This window comes from Sinocyclocheilus anshuiensis, unplaced genomic scaffold, assembly GCF_001515605.1.
Source record: "Sinocyclocheilus anshuiensis isolate Anshui unplaced genomic scaffold, SAMN03320099.WGS_v1.1 scaffold1431, whole genome shotgun sequence".
Lineage (NCBI taxonomy): Eukaryota > Metazoa > Chordata > Actinopteri > Cypriniformes > Cyprinidae > Sinocyclocheilus > Sinocyclocheilus anshuiensis.
The window spans coordinates 144441-150994 of NW_015537992.1; the positions used below are offsets into that span (position 1 = coordinate 144441).

Here is a 6554-nt window from a genome sequence, read left to right on the forward strand (position 1 = left end):
TCATTAAAGGTGGGGTAAGCGTTTTTTCAAAAACGCTTTAGAAAACTGATTCGGGCCGACTAGCAAAACAAACTTACAGCCAATCAGCAGTAAGGGGCGTGTCTACTCATGATGTGGAGGAGAGAACATTCTGTGCATGGGACGGACATTAGCGGAGCCGAGCGACAGAAAGATAGAGATGGCGGATAAAAAAAAAGAGGAAAACGTCTGCGGAACGATAAGGCAAGAAGTAGGACCCGGGTAAATATAGGATCAGCTTTCCAGAACCTGCCACAGCACAAACCACGAGCAGTGTTGGGGAAACTTACTTTTAAAAGTAATGCATTACAATATTGCGTTACTCCATAAAAAAGTAACTAAATTACGTTACTTAGTTACTTTTTATGGAAAGTAATGCGTTACGTTACTTTTGCGTTACTTTTTAAATCTGGACAGGGCTTGCTTGTTTGTTTTTACAATAAAAAAGTTATATTTTTGGCAAATATAAAAGCCTTTTCACACCAAAAGTGAAATGAATAAGCCTCAGGCTGAAGGGAAAGTAAATTTACGTCCGTACAGTAGAATGCAGAAGAAGACATTCAACACACTTCAGCAATAAAAAAAGACACACATGTTTGTCTAGAGTAATTTGTGCTTATTAGTACGGTTGAACTGGATCATCGAAGGTCAGAAGCAAAGACATTGGTTAATAGAATGGGATTAAATACATAAAGCATATTTGTGTTGTTTAACATTTAATTATTGCAGGTTTGCGTCATATTCTGAGTTGCATTATTTTTATTCATTTTGAGGAATACTGAATCTGTTTTTTTTGTGTGTGAGTGAGATGAATTAATGCATATTCATATTTATTTTAGAACTACAGTAACATCTGATTTCTCTCAACATGGGGACAGGAGAGCTGTCAGTCAATAAAAAGTAACTTGCGTTACTTATTTGAAAAATATTCTCTTGTAAATTAAAAAGTAAGGCGTTACTTTACTAGTTACTTGAAAAAAGTAATCTGATTACGTAACACGCGTTACCCCCAACACTGACCACGAGTAACAGGCAGAAATGGGGAAGGTTTTGAAAGCATAATTAAGACATTAAAGGTGTTCTTACTTATCCCAGGCATCCAGCGGGTCTTCTCCAGCATAGCTGCGCACGCTCAGCTCAAAGGCCCTGCAGTGGTGATCAGTGAAAGCAGATGATGAACGGTGTGCTACCTCCCATTAAAACAGGTGGTAGCATAATTTGATAGCAAAAAGTGCTACCTATCAGATTTAGCTTCCAGAATGATATTAATAAGGTGCGAGGCTTTATTAACATGTACACCTACCCTTACAGTAGGATAAATACAGTGTTGGTAGCATAATCTGATAGGTAGCATTATTTGTCAGAACAACGGCAATGACACAAGACGACGCAGTTTCCTGACATTTCCAATGGCCAGACCTGGTTTACTGTATTTCTCCAGTGTAAATATCATGTAATAAATCCTTACATAGCATACATTATACATTTGAACACTATGCGAAGCAGCAGCAGCAGCAGGCGATGACAGAAATTTGCTCTCATACTGTACAAGTGAGTTAGAAAAACGCTCTACCAGCGTAGAGACGGAAAACAAACAGTTCTGTTACAGAGAATAAAAACATCACGGAAATCATGTGAGAAAAACAATAAACGAAGTGATGGGGACCTGAATCATAAATATTATCTGGACGAATGCGCTCCCTGATGCATGCTAACATGCTACTCACTGAAAATAATAGTTAATGTCCATCGTTTCTTCTTGTTGAACGCAAAAAGTCCGAGGGTAAATGTTTACGGTTAAACTAGACTCATTTAAACCTCTTTGATACAACTATTAAGCCCTTAAAAAGCTGGAGATATATTGACTGTTTTGACCGCTGACTAGCCCCGCTGTGGTAACTGCGTATTTGCAACGACAAACTGTTTTCAAATTTACCGCTTAGCCAATCATTACCATTCATGAGGCTCAAAGGCCAATCAGAGTCCGACGCAACTCCGCGTCACGTTTACCGCCCTTCGCGCCCCGCCCCCGTGCACGGGTTGGCTAAGAGCTCGCGTAAACGGCCTGCGATTGGACAGATAAGACGTCGATCATAAAGTGCAAACAACACATCGTGAAACTGTAGTAAACAGAAGGAGGAACAGCAGCAGCACAGCCGCGTTCATATCGCAGAACAAGCAGGTAGGCGTACTTTTTATTTTCGAACAGTAAACTTGTTTTTTCCGATTTCTTTAAAGACACGAAACATTATTTAAATACACTTTATCACTTTCTGTAAAAACGCTCTGAATACATAATCCCTTCACTTGACAATTGCTGTTTGTACTAAGCTGATGGATTAATAAACAGGGGAAGCCGACAGGCTAAGTTAGATCTAAACTAAATCGCTCCCAGTTTTAAATCATCAAGTGTTTACTCTCACGCATTCAGTTGGTTTTAGATCACAGTTAACGTTAAGTCATTTCCGGTCAACTGTCAAAATCAGCTGCAGAGCGCCCTTGGCTCGGTTTCTCTGCATAATCCAGTCACAGTTAGAAGAAAAGTTTTGTTTGTCTAAGCGGACCAAATATCCACGTATACTGTTTCAGGAATGACAAACGCGAGTGTAAAAGTACTAAAAGTTGTTATAATTTTATAATAAATCCAAAATGGCCTAGATATTATATTGACCATGATATACCAATATAAAGTATATGCATTATTTATTTCTAAACTTCTGAATAAATTTAATTTCATGTGGACCCTGCTAATTATGGAAGGTATCAGTATATTTATTATTCAAGAAACATGCATGAATGAAAAAAATCAAAAGAGAGACATGCTTGATGCTAAAAAGAGTTATTAATAAGCAATAAGCATGAAAAAACTCGCACTTGAAGCCGCCTGTCATGTCAGGGTGCTGAACTGAGTTCTCTTTTCCAAGCTTATTTCACTACAATGGTCAAATACACACAAAATTATGTCAAACATAATGAATGAAAACAGTTGGGAGCAAATCAGATGTGTATAAATACATTGGTCTTGACAGCAGCCTAATAAACCTGCTGCTGTCGGTGTCCTTAATGTTAATCAAACGACCAAAGAAAAACAGCAAATCACTCTCTGCTTTTGACTGAATAACTTCAGTAGCTTTAATAAAAATGATGCAGTTGCTGAATAATCAGATGTAAAAATAAAATGGTGCATAGTCTTGATTGTATGAATTAAATAGGCTACACAGTCATTTTTTTTTTAAAGCTACTGAAGTTATTCAGTCAAAATCAGAGAGTGGCAGCAGCAGGTTTAAAGGGCTGCAGTCCGTTTACAGGGGACCTATTATGCAAATTTCACTTTTATATTGTTTTTAACATAATTATGTGTCCGCGGTGTGTACACAACCACCCTATTATGGTAAAAATTGTTATTTTCTCCATAAATCAAGAGTTGCTGCATCCCAATTCACATACTATCCATCCTATATTTGCAATTAGTAGTGTGTCCCAGATCGTAGTAAGTTGAAATGAGTATCCAAAAGGTTCCCAGATGGTTTACTAATTCCAGTGTAAATGTGAAGTGCAGATCTGTGCACACGCTAACAGCTAACATTGCCCACAACTAACTGATTCAGTCAGAACTACAAACACCAGTAAAACGTGTTAAAGAACTACAAACATGGCAGATATGCAAGACTGACGGTTAAGTAGCCTAGAGATTTTAAATAAAGGGATTTGAGTGATTAACAATCAATATCTATCTTACCTGATGAAAAGAAACATTTATTTAATGTTATCTGCATTGGTCTTTGGTTATAAAAGCTGAAGCTTGGACAGTAAACTCTGGAGAAGTTTCTGGACAGTGCTCCTCACTCTTCTCACAGCTGTGTGAAGGGACTGAGAAGTGTCTGAGAAATAATCTAACAGCTGCTAAAGTGATTCAGGCGAGAGCAGTGAGTGATTTTCTCTTTGTCTTCTGTTGTTTGACTCACATTTACAGCACAGACAGCAGCAGCAGCAGCACATACTGCACAGCACTTTAATTCACAGATACACTTGCGATTTCTTTCCCAGCTGTTTACATTCACATACATAATCGGCTGTGTTTATGTGGTTTTGATATAACCTTGTGTGTATTTGACAGTTTAAGGGCAATAGGACAGGAATAAGTCATCTCCGTTTAGTACTCACATGACACACGCCGTGCATAGTTTACCTGAACAATGCACCAAACTTGGAGTCTGGTGTTGGTGTGGAGTTGACGAAACAAATTAATTTCTTCTTCATGTATAAACTGATTAGTTGGGTCAATTTGGAGGACACATGTGTAAACTTCACCAAACCCACATTACAAAAGAATCAAAGAACCAATTTAAAACCCATTAAACCTTTAAATGATTGTTTGTAACATAATGTATAAAATTAAATTAATCAACAATCTCTTAAATGTTTTTTTCTAATTTCATTGATTTATATTTTTTTTAAACATGGACCTTTACTTTCAATAAAAATGCTTATTTCTGCTATTGTAAGTTCACAATGTAAGCTATTAATTTCAATTTTAGTCAAGCACAAATGTTTTTCTAAATTGTGGCCACGTTTTTAGTTGAATCAAATCGAGCGAACAAACTTTTATATCATGCGCACAATTTACTCAGTACGAGGAAACGAGATAGTAAGTTGTGCTCAAACTTTAGGCCTAGGCTATTTTTTTTCCTGCATGTCATTTGTGGGGCTCCGTACATAAGCCACGTTAAGCGTAAAATATCCACTTAGATTACGATGCTATTGTCTTAGAAGTATAGTGTTTATGACAAGTGAAACGTGAGAAAAAACCCTGATCTTCCCTGGTTGTTTGAGAACATTAAGCCACGTTAAGTGTTTTTCACACGCTTTTCCACTCCACTGCAGTGTCTCGAGTGCTCAAGTCAAAAGACGTTTAAAAGTTTAAAAAATACTTTTTTTTCAAACTCCACTGCCGTGTCTTGCATTTTTCAAAGCAAAAACATGTTCTGTGTGATTTGTGAATTAGAATGTCCTGCCTGAGGGGGCGTTAAAGGAGTAGTTCACTTTACTCATCCAAGATGTTTGTGTCTTTCTGTCTTCAGTCGCAAAGAAATTAAGGTTTTTGAGACCCTTATTTCTTGGCTGGGATCAGTGTTGGGTGTAACGCGTTACTAAGTAACTCTACTTTTTCAGTGGATAAGTAATTTAATTAAAGTAAGAGACTACTGTTAACTTTTAGGTAATTGAATTACAGGTACTTATAAAGTACTTGCATTACATACTGTAAATAATTTAAACAGTTCTAAAATCAATATTGAATTTGAAATCTAAATTTACAGTCTAAAGATAAAATTGAGTGCAGCGTCTTCAACCCTCTGCGCGCCAGCGCATTCACTTTCAGTTTTTCCTGATTCACAGAGAAACATTAAATACTCAGATACAGATAAGACTACAATCAATCGAATCTAAAAAGGGCCTACTTTTATTTGTGTACACTGACAATAACAACAAAACATTGTGCTTTTGTAAAATAAACAAAACAAACAGGGTGCGCTTTCTGCCGTCTCGGTCTCCGTGAGCAACTTTCTACGCATCACAAACTCAGCGAATACTTGAAACAGAGACATGAGAAATATGTCTATAGAAAGCTTGAAGTGTCTACTTTTAAATGAACGAATTCAAATCGAAAACGAATATTCTCTGATTATGTAATCCATATGAAACTAAAGCGAGGTACAGTCTTTCCCGTATATGAGCTCATTATATGCAGTCACCTGCACGCAAACGCCCTCACCTAGATACAAAAAATAGATTAAAAAAAAATCAAGATTCATCTAGTTTTCATCGTTTTTGAAAGAAGACCTGCTATGAGGAATTAGCCCGAATTTACCTCAGAAGAACAGCGCGATCTGACGCGGCTTTATTCAGCAGAGGAGATCATTTCTGTCATTTATTCTTACCTACATTAGCTAACGTGTTATTTTTACATAAACCTGTACGGATTTTACTAGTTGGGCTTTTCCTGAACATCTTGCCAAACTGAAATGTATTGTATAACTTTTCTTAAGCTTTTTTGTTATTCAGATATTTTGCAGAGTATTTCTATTTGTTAACCAAAGAAGGTTACATTTTTTGTAAAAATTTTAAGTCTTTATAGGGAATGTAGCCTAATTAGCGATTTGAATAAGTTACTCATTGAGTAACTAAATTACTTTTCAGTTTTCAGAATTACTAAAGTAATTTAAATACAATATTGATGATGTAATTAGTAATAGTAATTAATTACTTTTTGAAAGTAACTTACCCAACACTGGCTGGGATCGTGTAGAGTCCTTTGAAGCTGCAGAAAGAAAGACATGAACATCTCGGATGACATAGGGGTGAGTAAATTATTAGGAAATTTTTACTCTGGAAGTAAACTAATCCTTTAAGGGCACCGATTATGTCCCTTTCTACAATATGTAATAAGTCTCCGGTGTCCCCAGAGTGTGTCTGTGAATTTTCAGCTCAAAATACTCCACAGATCATTTATTATATCATTTTGAAAATGCCTATTT

General features: G+C 36.6%; 1 protein-coding gene across 2 annotated transcripts in view; it reads left to right on the top strand.

The window, feature by feature from the left end:
• Window positions 1-2122: 2122 nt before the first annotated feature.
• Window positions 2123-6554, top strand: part of LOC107675105 (zinc finger protein 239) — a 10497-nt gene continuing 6065 nt past the window's right edge. The window contains exon 1 of one of the 2 annotated variants that reach the window (XM_016469329.1): window positions 2123-2200. The gene's annotated coding sequence lies outside the window, so the exon portion shown is untranslated. The remainder of the gene's footprint in view (window positions 2201-6554) is intronic. The other variant, XM_016469338.1, reaches the window with a different exon arrangement.